The following is a 13,027-nucleotide window of genomic DNA, read 5'->3' on the forward strand; positions in this document are numbered from 1 at the left end:
ACAAAAAATTGTGTCTGTAACTAAAAAGTCGCAAAATTTTCGTTTCCAATACGATTTTTTCCCTTTCGGGATTCAGATTCGTGGATTAGTAAATATGCCCCTTAGTTTTTTGTGTTATAGCGAGTCAAGGGGGGATGCAACACTAGTGCAGAGAGCACAATATAACTCTCTATTCAGAAATCAGAATTTAAGCTCTTGAAGTTGTTTGCTGCCCTTGCAGTAACTTGTGGGGCACTTGAGGTGGGTTTTTCATCTTTACTGAACTAGAGGCTTGAGTGGCTGAGTACTAAGGGCAGCAAAAAAAAAAATAAAAAGTGAAAATGGAGTCCCAAATTGTTATGCTACAAGGGTTGTTGCAGGTGCAGCGCTTCTGTAGACAGCAAATGTTACTAGATATGCATCCATCAGGTTTAATTCTTTTTGTCTAAATGAAACTTCCTAACTGCTGGTCTATCCAGAGGAAGGCAAAAACTAAATTAACTAAATAAATAACTAACTAATAAATAAAACATCTGAAGCCTCTGTAATTTGCATTTTTGCTAACCTGACTTCAAGCCCTTGGATCAACTTTGTACTTTGTACATTTAACTTCAGTAACATATTATGGAGACATTATACCACATGGCCCCAGTAGAGCCTATTAGTGATGAGCAATATTTTTCACCAGGAATTTGCTGCAAAATTCAGAATTTTGCTGGTGGCAAAAAGACAAAAATTTGCCTTCACATCAAAAAATGTTGCCCATGTCAAAAAAGTTGAGCAGCAGTCGCATTTTGAGATTTTTTTGCCATTTTGTGAATTTTTCAGCAGTTTTGCTAATTTTTGGGTGAAGAGAAAAACAGACAGATTAGCCCTTCACTAGAGCCTATGTTCACAAAATAATTTTACAAAATTAAACATTAATGTCTCTTTATTTAGACACCATCATTCACAGAGATACCAATTAACCCTGTGTCAGGCAGGCTTAGGCTGATACCACACCAGACGTATGGAGTATTTTTTTGGCAAGCTAAAAAAAAAACGCTTGCCGAAAATATGCGCCATACGCACCATATGCCCCCTACCTGTGCCTGCACCGGAATGAATGGAATACGCTCGGGTGCAGGCACATGTAGCCGATATCCACATAAAAACGTGAGAGAATGCAAAGTCTTGCGTTTTCATGCGTATTTCTGCACCCAATCGTATTCCATTTATTTCGGTACAGGCACAGGGAGGAGCGTATGGCGCATATTTTCAGCAAGCGTTTTTCAGCTTGCCAAAAATATATGCCATACGCTGTGTGTGGCATCAGCCTTACACCTCAGTGTTTCCTTTGGAGTCATGTGACCCTCACTTCAATTTTGCTTCCAGTCTCGGTGATGCTCACGCTGCTCTATGTTGTACAAATGTACAGTAGAGCAAACACCTTGTCTTTCATCTTCTAATTCCTAGTTTTGCTCTACTGTGCCAGGGCAGCAGTGGAAGTTAAAGTGACAAAAAAGTATAGTACTCATAACTTAAAGCTCTGGCCTGGTATTTCTCTGCTGAAAACAGCACTGCGCTGGGGTCTATGGTTAACGATTATATATAGTTTTGTATGAAGGTTTCTATGGGAGACAGAAACGTCGAGTAATAAACCTTTCTATTTTTGCATTTACATTTTGCTCACAATTCTTTAAATCCTTAGAGTGCTGCCCTTGTTCCAGTGCATTTTTTTGTACTAGCACCCAGGTTTTGTTGTTGCAAATGGTGTGCACCCTATGGACTATTTTATATATATATATATACAGTATATATATAAATATATAATATATATACAGTATATTGGGGGGAGACAAAAATGGGCACACTCCGATGCGGAAGACTTTCTGTTCATTTACTTCAAAAAAGTGCCTGCAATGCAGTATGTTTTCCATGTGCTTGCACAGGGCTTTCTTTGTGTACTATGTGGTTTCCTCATATAGTATACAAGCAAATTAGTATGCATGGATACGATGGGGATCTTACATTATAAGCTTCATTGGGGCAGGGAATGATGTATAATATCTATAAAGTGCTGCAGAATATGTCGGTGCTATATAAATAAAAAAAATGAAAACCTATTCATCAATCCGATTTTGCTTGCCATTGTCAGTGGCCTTGACAGAATTTTGAAAGAACTACATTTTCAGTTGCAGGCTATAATATAGTAGAAGGAGGGCACACACCACAATGGGAAAAATGCCTGGACTCAGCACTAGCAGGTATAGGTGAAAAAAAAACCAAAATATGTTTTAATGTGCAAAAATCTACATTTCAGTCACAATTTAGGACTTTCTCCCGATCTATTTTGAGAAGCTTACCGTCACTTAATTTACCCTGTGTCACATCTCTTGCGTTGCTTAACTCTGATCTTATTCATTCCCATACCTTGTGGCTCAACCCCTTCTCCTTATAGATTGTAAGTTCCTTTGGGCAGGGCCCTCTCCACCTCTTGGATCAGTATTGGTTGCTTGGTATATAACTCTGTATGTCCATTGTATAAACGTACTTATTGTACAGCTGCTGCGGAATATGTTGGCGCTTTATAAATACATGTAATGTAATAATATATGTTAAGTCATTTACTGCATTACCTGTCCGTGTGGGCTCTAGTGTGTAGGTAAATGTGTTACTTCTTTTAAATTAAGAATGAACAATCATGGATCTAATATAAGAGCTGTGTTGGCTACATACCCCAGAAAAAGGTTCCAGAGTGTTAAAGTTACACAGGAAGGTGAGAATTCCAAAGAAGGGACAAATCAGGAATAGTGATGAGTGAATCTGTCCCGTTTCCCTTTGCTGAAAAATTGCGAATCTTTCAAAAGATTCACGAAACGGCTAAAAATTCGCGAAACAGCGAAAATGTCACGCGTAAAAAAAAATAGTTGCCCGTGGCTATTCTTTTGTCGCGCAACTATTCTTTTGTCACCCGCGGCTATTCTTTTGTCGAACAGTTATTCTTTTGTCGCCCGCGACTATTCTTTTTTGACATGTGACTATTCTTTCGACGCGGGCGACAATTTTTGGATGTGCACAAACAACGTTTCGTGAAACAATCCGCCAAAGGCAAAATGCGGAAATTTGCCGCAAATCCATGCCTAGCGAAACATTTCGCCCATCACTAATCAGGAATAAGTTTGCTGTTGAACTGTGAACTTTAATGTTTATGTTGGGAAGAGTTTGCCTCAAATAAACTTGTGTTTTTGCCAAAAGAAGTGGTGTCCCAGACCCTCTGCTTACCTGCCTACCATAGCTAATTTCCCCTAAAAGTTACGTTTACAGGAAGTCGGTATCTCATATTGATTTATTTTGTGAAGATGTTTTTATATAGGGTGTGATTTATATTGTTTATTGTGGGATTGTGTTGATTTATGCTGTTTAATTATGATGTTTTTGGCCTTAAGATGGTGTATGAGCGCAGTATTTTAGCTTAATTTATAGAGCACATGCACTATCACTGGTCATATAATCAGTCTACAATTGGTATAAGTTGCACTAATTTGAATTGATACAATGTTGAAAGATACATATGTTTTCATATGAATTGTTCTTTTTTACGCTGATTGTTTATATATATATATATATATATATATATATATATATATATATATATTGACTGACTTGCATTTTGCACATTGCATCCTGCATTGTAAATGACCCCATTCGTTTAAAGAGTAACATGATTAGTATTTGGGACTTAATTAATACTATCTATAAAATACTAAGAATTCAGGTAAAAGTGAGTAGAGAAGTCACTGATAAGAACGAGATTTTAGAGATAGACGCACTACGTATGCTAGATATACATTTGTTGTCATGACTTGTTGCTAATGTAACTGCCGTGGTTTATGTCAATTTTTTGATTCCCCCCCCCTTCTTGCCTTCTGTATCCCCTATTTCAGTGTTGAAAATGAAAAAAAAGAATATTTTAAAAAAAAAGTGAATTTTGCAGGAAGCTGATTATATAGACCTTTTACAAAAATAAAGCACTAGCAGGGGACACAGGCAGGCGGAGAAGTGAATATGAAAGCCAGTTTAATCATATAATTAGCATTATTACTGCCCACCACTTCTAATAAAGCACAGCTTGTTGTATCAGGATTATATTGCACTGAGATGAATGAGGGCTTCTTCAGTGATACAGCCTTCAGTTATCAGCAGTGCAATTGAAAATACATAACGGAAACCTGAAATACACCACTAACATAAGTCAGACATTAGATTTCAATTAAAATGGAGTGAAGAGCATCTGGGTGCAAAATCAAATCTAATGAAGAGCCCTGCAGCCAGAGAGATTCTTTTCCCTTCCTATTAGATTCCATGTCAGATTTTCTGGGAGCTTACAAGAGGCGTGCCTGTGTGTGGATGGAGAGTTGGAAGCAGAGAGGAGAATTGCAGCTGTGCAAGGCTGAATTGCCACTGTGTGGAACAGAGCTCCGAGCTGAGGATGTTTCTGTGCGATGCTGCCAGACGATCCTAAACACTGTGCCTAGAGATGGACAAAGAAGCGCTGCAGTTGCAAAGCTTCCCACTGGATCTTTAACTGTTCTCCATCACTTTTCTCGTGAATATAAAGCCACTGACTAGACTAGAAAGAGAGCGTGATTACAGGCATCTGTCTCTGTCTCAGAGCATGGCTATTCAGGATACATTCTGCTCTTAGCAAGCCAGAGAATAAGCAAAGCTGAAGCTGAAGATGGTTTGGAATTAATAGGAGTTTGTGCATAAGTGTGCCCTTCCAGCCCAACTGCAGCGCCTGCTGAATTGTCACCTCGTGCATTTGGCCGGTACGTACCTGTTATTACAGTTATTTTCTGCAATGTTGGACACTTCCTTTGCAGTTTTCCCCCAAATTTTCCAGTTCCTGAGAGATTTTTATCTAGAAGTCTTCTTTTTTTAAAGCCATGCTATACAACGCAGTCAGCTCCCATCTGAATGCAGTCAGTGTCACCTACTTCATCAGCAGATGTTGCAGCTGCCATGTACCCAGAACAGACATTAAGCAAAAGAATAATACCTTCTTGTTGTTGTTGTTGAACAGTTTGCAAACAAATGGCTAAATATATCAGTGTCAATATTTTGGGGGGGGGGGGGGGGGGGGGGCACACACATACATTGGTTCAGAAAGCCTAGATATAAATTGGTGGTCTTGGCACCTGGATGTTGTCTAAATGCATCAGGCAACAGAGTAGTGCAGTTTCTGGTTCTCAGTAGACAGGCATGTTGACTGGGGTCCAAGAAAATTGTTTATTTATAGGATGCCTTTTTAGCTGGCAGTTTGAAAGTCATGGGGGGTCAACTTGTGGCTATCTAGCTACTATTGAACTGTATATCCTGCATGTGAGTTGCCGGGAGTTGTAGTCCAATAACAGTCTGTGGGGCCTATGTTATCATGGGAATTCATATACTTTAGACTTCAGGGCAGAATTGATTCTCTGGAATCAGAGGCCACATGGAGGACTGACCACCCTAAATTCAACAACAATTATCATTTGCATACACACTGACTTTGGTTTGTGAAAATGAACCACCCGATAAACTGTTGCCAATTAAAGTTGGTGGATTTAAGGCAAGAAATTAAGAGAACAGTGAAATTGTTCATGGGATTAGTTGCAAGTGACCCATAATACAACAGTGCAGAGAAACAGCAGTGCTAACCTCCGTCTTTATGCAAAGGGCTCGTGTGCACACATATCTCAAAAGACTGAAGTAAATGTTTATTCCATGCTTGGAAACTGTTCCGTTCAAACCATTAGGACGTAGCAGGAAAGGGCTCTTGCGCAGATTTATAGCAAAACAGTAGCATTATACTAAGAGCTTGATCAATTCCAATCATTCCTGTGTAGGAGGAACAGGCAGTACTGCTGGGTCCTGAGGGTCGAATAAACTTTCACAGTCATTTCTCTTTGAAGTCACCACACAGCTTGCAGTATGAAAAGAAAAATATCAAATGTGGGTATGAATGGGAATTTATCTTCCACCCTCGTGATGGGCCTGATGAATAAGGTGTAGGTGTGCTAGAAATGAATGCCAGCTATTATAAGAGATTTATAGACCACTATGGTAATCATAAGGTGGATTTCATTATATGCAGCTTGAACCAAATAGAACTGCACCCAGTTTGGGGAACGTAATACCTCCAGGATTACTTGGAAATGAAGGATGAATGACTTGAATAATTAAGGATTGTGATGCGCTGAAGCCAAGCTCATACAATAATGTTGCTAAGGGGATATATGAATGGTCCTTCTGTTAGCTCAGATGCGGAAGAGAAAACTGTAATTAATATATATGTTCAGTGACTCTTTTATTCACTGATGTTTTATTCCAGGTCAGTGGCTTCAATAGAAGGTGGTAAATTCATTAGAAATGGATATGTAGTTCCCTAGTACTGCAGATAACACATTGCTGGCTCTTGATTTAATAAATGATAAAGGAGCAAGCATGTCTCCTGGTGCTTAATCTTTCCTTAACTATTTGCAGCACATCCGTGTTGTAGTTAATGTTGACATACAGTGTGCTACGTACATTGATTCATGGCAAATCAGTCTTCTTGGGGGAAAATTCATCAATACAGTAAGAGACATTTACTTTTTTTCTGTATGCAGTATCCCCAGGGATATGTGCTTCTCTTCCATGCTTCTTTCCACTTGATTTTCACCTCTTACTAATTAAACCTTTTACATTTAGAAAATGAGTTTGCGTGCTGAATATTGTGAATTTGATTTTAATACAATAACACTGTAATGTCTAGACATCCCTCTACCAACCTTCAAATGAACTTAACATCTTTTACAGTGTCCAAAGGAAACATTAGTGTGTAATGAAAACAGCATAATTACCCACTCTGTATTTTCTAATGGAACAGATGTTTTCCCTTGTTTGATAAGAACCATACAAGGAAAGATTAGCTAGTCCTAAAATTAGCCATATTACCTGGGGAGAACATAGATGAAATCAGTGTGTAGCTTTAAATAATGTGGTAGAATAACAAAAGAAAATCAAAACAGTGAGCCTTTGATCTTGGAGGATGAATATTTGAATAGCTTGCTTTATTTTAAGGGTAGGAAGCTGTTCCCTCCGGTAAAGTGTAGACACAAAGGCTTCCATTTCAGTTTCACCCACAGACAAGTTACAGTTTATACCTTAACAGTTATTCATTTACAGTATGAAGATATGGGATCTGTTATCTGGAAACCCTCTATGCAAAAAAGAAAAACAAATACAATTTATAATTACTTTATTTCTAGCGTTTGATGGATACTAGCAGAAGTCCATGTTGGTGGCCAAAGGGTCCTATTGCTTGTTTTAATAATTTTATAGTAGCCTTCATGCAAAGTGGAACAAACCCATTATCTTTAGAAAACCCACTTCCCAGCATTTCGGTAAGAGATCTCATACTTTTGCACATAATGCCTACACTGCCATTTGCCTAAAGTTTGACAGATGGTAACTTGCTGCTTTGGAACATAAACATAGTGCTACTTGTTTGCAACATCTGATAATAAAGGATTATTATAATGCATATTCTGTGTCTGCTGAAAGGTCCAAACCAAAGTGCCTAGTGTCTCGCCAGACTCATGAGAACAGAAGAGTCAACATTGGACTCTTTTAGCTTTAGCTTTTGCTTTAGATCACGGTCTCAGCATTCTTCTTTCCATCAGGTATTTGTCTCTAACCCAGGCTATGCTTTCTTGTAGTGTCGGTCTCTCCTTCTTTCACTTTAGTATATATAATACATTTCTTGGTCTATCTTTTTTTATATGTTAACTTCTATATCCCAATTCTCAGTGTAATATAGTTCTCAGTGAAATATTTCCTCCACTCTATATTTTTGTTTTTCAGAACACTTTTTGTTGGATCTGTGATTCTATTATTAGTTTTTTTCAAAGGAGAGAACCACCCTAGGATAGTGAGAAATCATTCTGATACTTGTCTGTGTATTTTTAAGACAGAGTTTGAGGCAATGACTTATGTATTAACCAATTCACCTACTACAGCTGTAGTAAGAATGTAGAAGCAAGTAGTAAATTATCCTGGTCATTGCTTTCTATGATAAATAATTTACATGACAGCACGGATATTTTAATCCAGTCAGCTTGTAGTATTATTGCCCCATTTTCCATACAACTTAGTTTGAGTGCAAAATGTACCCCAGGGAGTTGATTCTGGGATAATGCTATCAAATTACAGCTAGTGCAGGTTTTGTACAGGTATGGGACCTGTTATCCATTTTGCTTGGGACCTGAGGTTTTTCAGATAAGGGGTCTTTCTGTAATTTAGGTCTCCATACCTTAAGTCTACTAAAAAAAACACTCAAACATTAATTAATCTCACTAGGATTGATTTGCCTCTAGGGATTAATTATATCTTAGCTGGGATCCAGTACAATGTACTGTTTTAATATTACAGATTGAATCGGCCATCCAATCAGGATCAAATCAGTTAAAAAAAAACCAACTTTGTACCCCACAGCTAAGAATGTATATAGCAGTTGCCCTACAGTAACTGCACACTAATCCTAACACACACATGCATCACATTCTTTTAATTTATTTGCAAACACAGTCATTAACCCTTGGAGTGATGTTTTTAAACTAATACACACGTGCTTGCTCATTCACTTCAAAAGAGATATACAGACACATATAAACAATCACTAATTCATAATGATTACAGTTTTGATTTAAACACTGTATTGATAAATACCTGGTCACCCTATAACCCATTCTTAGAAATATTATTATGATTGCTGTCATAAAGAGATATGATTATATACAGAGAGGAGCAAGCCTTAGTTCTCATTAAGGTAGCACTTCTGCCTAGGGGAATAGATAAACCGCGCACCTTGCGGCAGATAAAGCATCCAGAACAAGATGTTCATTGCACTGTCAGATGGTGTAGGCCAGCTTGGTCCTTATTGCCATGGGGGGTGCGTATATCCCCAAACCCTAGCCGGTCCTCTTGAATAGAGCTGTGCCAAAACAAAAATGGAGAAAGATCGTATGCACGATTAAAAAAAATGGTCAGTTGCAATTGTGCACACTGCCTTTCTTGTTGTAGATGACCCCTAATGTGCGCTTGCCTAAAGTGCTACATTCAAATCAATCCTATTAATGCAAGTTAAGCACACATTCACTTGAGATGGCCAGAACACATTACAGGCCTGTTGAATGCAAGATAAGCAAAAAGTGAAGAGACAGAGGATAAAGTGCAAAATCAAAAACATCTCCCAGAAACTTTAAAAAAGTCACATTTAGCAAAATGTTAGGATTAGTACAGATTTTTTTTCACAATTACATTTTGGACTGGGGAAAGAGGCAAACTGAGGAAGAAAATGACTGTCCATATCATACTTGATTCTGGGACAGAATTAATATTGTTCATGATTTTGTTCCTAGTGGCAACAATTGCTACTGCTAAAAAAAAGCCCAACAACTGGCTTACAATTAGATATCTGTTCTGACATTTTGTGAATATAAGATGGGGAAGAGAGGAGCAAAATCACTAAATTAATTCCATGAATTCCATAAATTTCCAAATGTCAGGAAAAGGTTAGTCAATTCATACAGCTTGGAAAATAACTTCATTCCTAATTTAACCTTTAATATATCCCCCTGATTAGCTGAGCAGCTCATTTCAAGAGGGCGATATATATAAAGATGTGTTTATCAGGCCAGGTCTCTAAACAAGCCTATGACCAATGCTCTGAGGGATTTTCACCTGACGAGAACAGCATTTGAATATGCCCACATCTAATACCATTTGTCAATTGGTTTGGTCTTATGCAGGGTTTGATGGGCTAGCATCCAATGGAATTGATTGTGCATTCTAATGACATATACACAGCCCAGCATAACTGGGACCATCTAGGCATTATAGGCTATCTGTCGAGCAAAGTGCATGTTGTCAGGTAAGCACTTGTCAAAGAAAACCTTGTAGTCTTAGCAAATGCTATTTTCTATCTTTTAACCTTGGTGTGCTGTTTTCAGCTCCACATTCACATTCTTATACATTTGATTTTTGCTGTGACTAAAAAAATATTTTATGATGAATGCCTCTTACTACTCATCAACTTATTCTGCTTAGGAAAAGATAATAGTCCTTCATAGACTTGATTTTGACATCTGCCTGGCTGGTTAAATTGTGCAGATCTATGTATCTGGCTCACATGGAGCCTGCAGATGAGTGTGAACTACAGCAGATTCAATACATGGGCCGCTGCTTTTCTCAGTTGACCAATTTTTTGCACAGCTTGATGAATTTCTGTATGTGCCAAATCAGATATTGTTTTGGGAAATTATTGCTTTGGCTGATATTTATTAACTAGAGTGTCATCTTTATTGACAACTATAGAAGGGTATAGATTTATTTTAACAGAAAACCTCACTAATTTGCCTCAGAAGGGGGAAAAAATCCTTTCTGACTCCAAGATGGCAATCAGTCCAGTCTCTGGATTAACGTTATATTCAACCCTTTATTTTCCCACTTGCTAAAAAGCTACCCAACCCCTTCTTGAAGCTATCTAATGTACAATGGCCAGTACAGCCACTTCATGAAGAAAATTCCATAACTTTACAACTTTCACTGTAAAAACCTTTTTCAAATATTACGATGGAACCTTTTCTGAGTTCATGTCGAAGGGAAGGCCCTACTAATAAATAAAGCACTAAAAAGTGTATCATATGGGCCCTTTATATATTTAAACATAGTTATCATATCTTAAGTGCTTCTTCTGCAGTGTAAATAAATGTAGCCATATACATTAAGATCCATAACAAATCTGCAGTACATATTCTAGATGGGGTCAATATCATACCGGATGCTTTTCACTATATATGGGTACACCATTGCTGCACTTTGTAAAGTCTCTCCTTAGTATTCCATTTAGAAAGGGCCCATTTAGAAGGTTGGTTAGGACAAAATTTGTAGAAAATGCCTATTTGATCTGCTACTTCTTGAGCTCAAAGATTAGCCTCTTGGTTAGCTTCCTCAATTTGAACTATAAAGCACTGTCTTAATATTTAAAATATATTTTAAAAGACATTGCCATGCATTGGATGGGGCCTCATTCACAAACAGTTACGAAATACAAAATAAAAACTGTAGTACTGTGTTAGCCAGTGTCAAAAATAATAATAAAAAAAAACAACAAAACACAAATACAAGTGTATTGTAGAAATGATACCTATATTGGCTAACAATAAAAATACATTGCAAGCTTTCGGAGCTCTAAGGCCCCTTCATCAGGCAAAATGAAGGGGCATTTGCCTGATGAAGGGGCTTTAGAGCTCTGAAAGCTTGCAATGTATTTTTATTGTTAGCCAATATAGGTATCATTTCTACAATACACTTGTATTTGTGTTTTGTTGTTTTTTTTTATTATTATAGTTACGAAATAGAAACCATTAGTTAACAAGGTAATTCCACTAATTCCAAGAAATGGAAACCATTAAGTTAATAAAGTAATTCCAAAAACTTACTTTGGAGGCAAGAGGGGCAGAAGCGAAATTCAACTAAGTCTGGACCCACAGTGAGAAGTTTGATTGGAATAACTCACTGTATAACTATGTTGATACATTGACTAGCAACTTCAAACCCACCAGTGTTTCTCCTGAAATTGCTCCTAATGTCGTACTGTTTACTCTGTAAATGTAACAGTTTTCTTCCATCGCTTGCCTTGTGTTTAATATTAGCTTGGCATAATGTTACGTTTTGCTTATTAAAACCAATAAAAACTTAAAAAAGATATTGTAATGAAGAAACAAAATATTTTATATATAGGCATTTTTCTTCACTGGTAAGTCAAGTTTACTGGAATTTATTTAATTTAAAAGGATGCTATAATCATAGTATTCATATAATTATTCCCCTGTTTCATAATTCTATTTAATTTTCAGTAGAAGCTTCAAAACGGCAGTTATTCACCTTCAGGATATCAGATTTTATATATTTTTAAAGTTTTATGGTATATTTTTGACTTCTCTAAGCATCATTTTCCAAAGAAGCGGTGCAGCAAATATAATGGATCTTATCATGTATCTTTCGAGACACTGGTACTGATCCTGATTGAATATATAGAACCTTTGGCATGAAGTATAAAAGAACTGCTGGATTTTGCTAGACTGGTACTAAAGTCACCAGAATAACATTCACCTATTCCCTATACGTTACTTTGCTGATGTAAAGAGCGAAAGCTCCATTTATTTAACCAGAATTAACTTTGCATTATAGTTTGCAAAATGTAATTATCTACGGCAATAATTAATAGTTTAGAAACAGAAGTTTGGCACATTTACTGTGCATTTTATAATTTTTAGTAAACATTGTGAGTGAGGGCCTCCAATTATGTTCTATTTATGCATACAGTTTGAACACGTTGGACATCAAATGTGCCATAATGTCATAATATTTATTATCTTTATTATTTTCATCTTCCTAGTGCTGATATTTTATCTTCATTCCACATGCAGTTTTTTCTTCAGAGATTGAAAAAATCTATTAACTTGGCTGAATTTATTTAACAAAAGAATGCGTGAGTGTGATGTCTGTGTGTTCCTTTCTGATTTCAAGCATAGACAGTCTTCATTACCATAGCTGTTGGGAAAACTCCATTGCTAGGGTGGTGCTGTGAACTTAAGTTTAAGAATAATCACCCCTGTGGTGCTTGCCTTTCTTTAAAAGAGCATTTGTTCAAGAAGAGATTACTCCCTGTTATTTTTTTCTTGATGGACATGGTTTCTCATACACACTGATAAATCAAAACTTGGGTTTTGATAGACATGCTAACCCTGGGAACATGAACGTTAAATGGCTGGATTGGTACTAATGACTGAAATGTAAAAAGATGACTGGTAGTCATACTGTGCATAACACAGTGCCTGACAAACCTCGGGTGGTTTATATACTGATAGGCATTGATTTATTGCAGCTTTTATTGTGTCATCAATAACAACGGTTGGTAGTGCTTTAATCCAAATACAATTTTCAGTTGTCCTTGAGGAGCCAGGAAAGAGAAAAAATT

General features: G+C 37.1%; 1 protein-coding gene across 1 annotated transcript in view; it reads left to right on the top strand.

Moving 5' to 3' along the window:
- The first annotated feature begins 4,272 nt into the window (after window positions 1-4,272).
- Window positions 4,273-13,027, top strand: part of sntg1 (syntrophin gamma 1) — a 208,457-nt gene continuing 199,702 nt past the window's right edge. The window contains exon 1 of the mRNA XM_004915197.3: window positions 4,273-4,790. The gene's annotated coding sequence lies outside the window, so the exon portion shown is untranslated. The remainder of the gene's footprint in view (window positions 4,791-13,027) is intronic.

The sequence above is a fragment of the Xenopus tropicalis genome, chromosome 6, assembly GCF_000004195.4.
Source record: "Xenopus tropicalis strain Nigerian chromosome 6, UCB_Xtro_10.0, whole genome shotgun sequence".
NCBI classification, from domain to species: Eukaryota; Metazoa; Chordata; class Amphibia; order Anura; family Pipidae; genus Xenopus; species Xenopus tropicalis.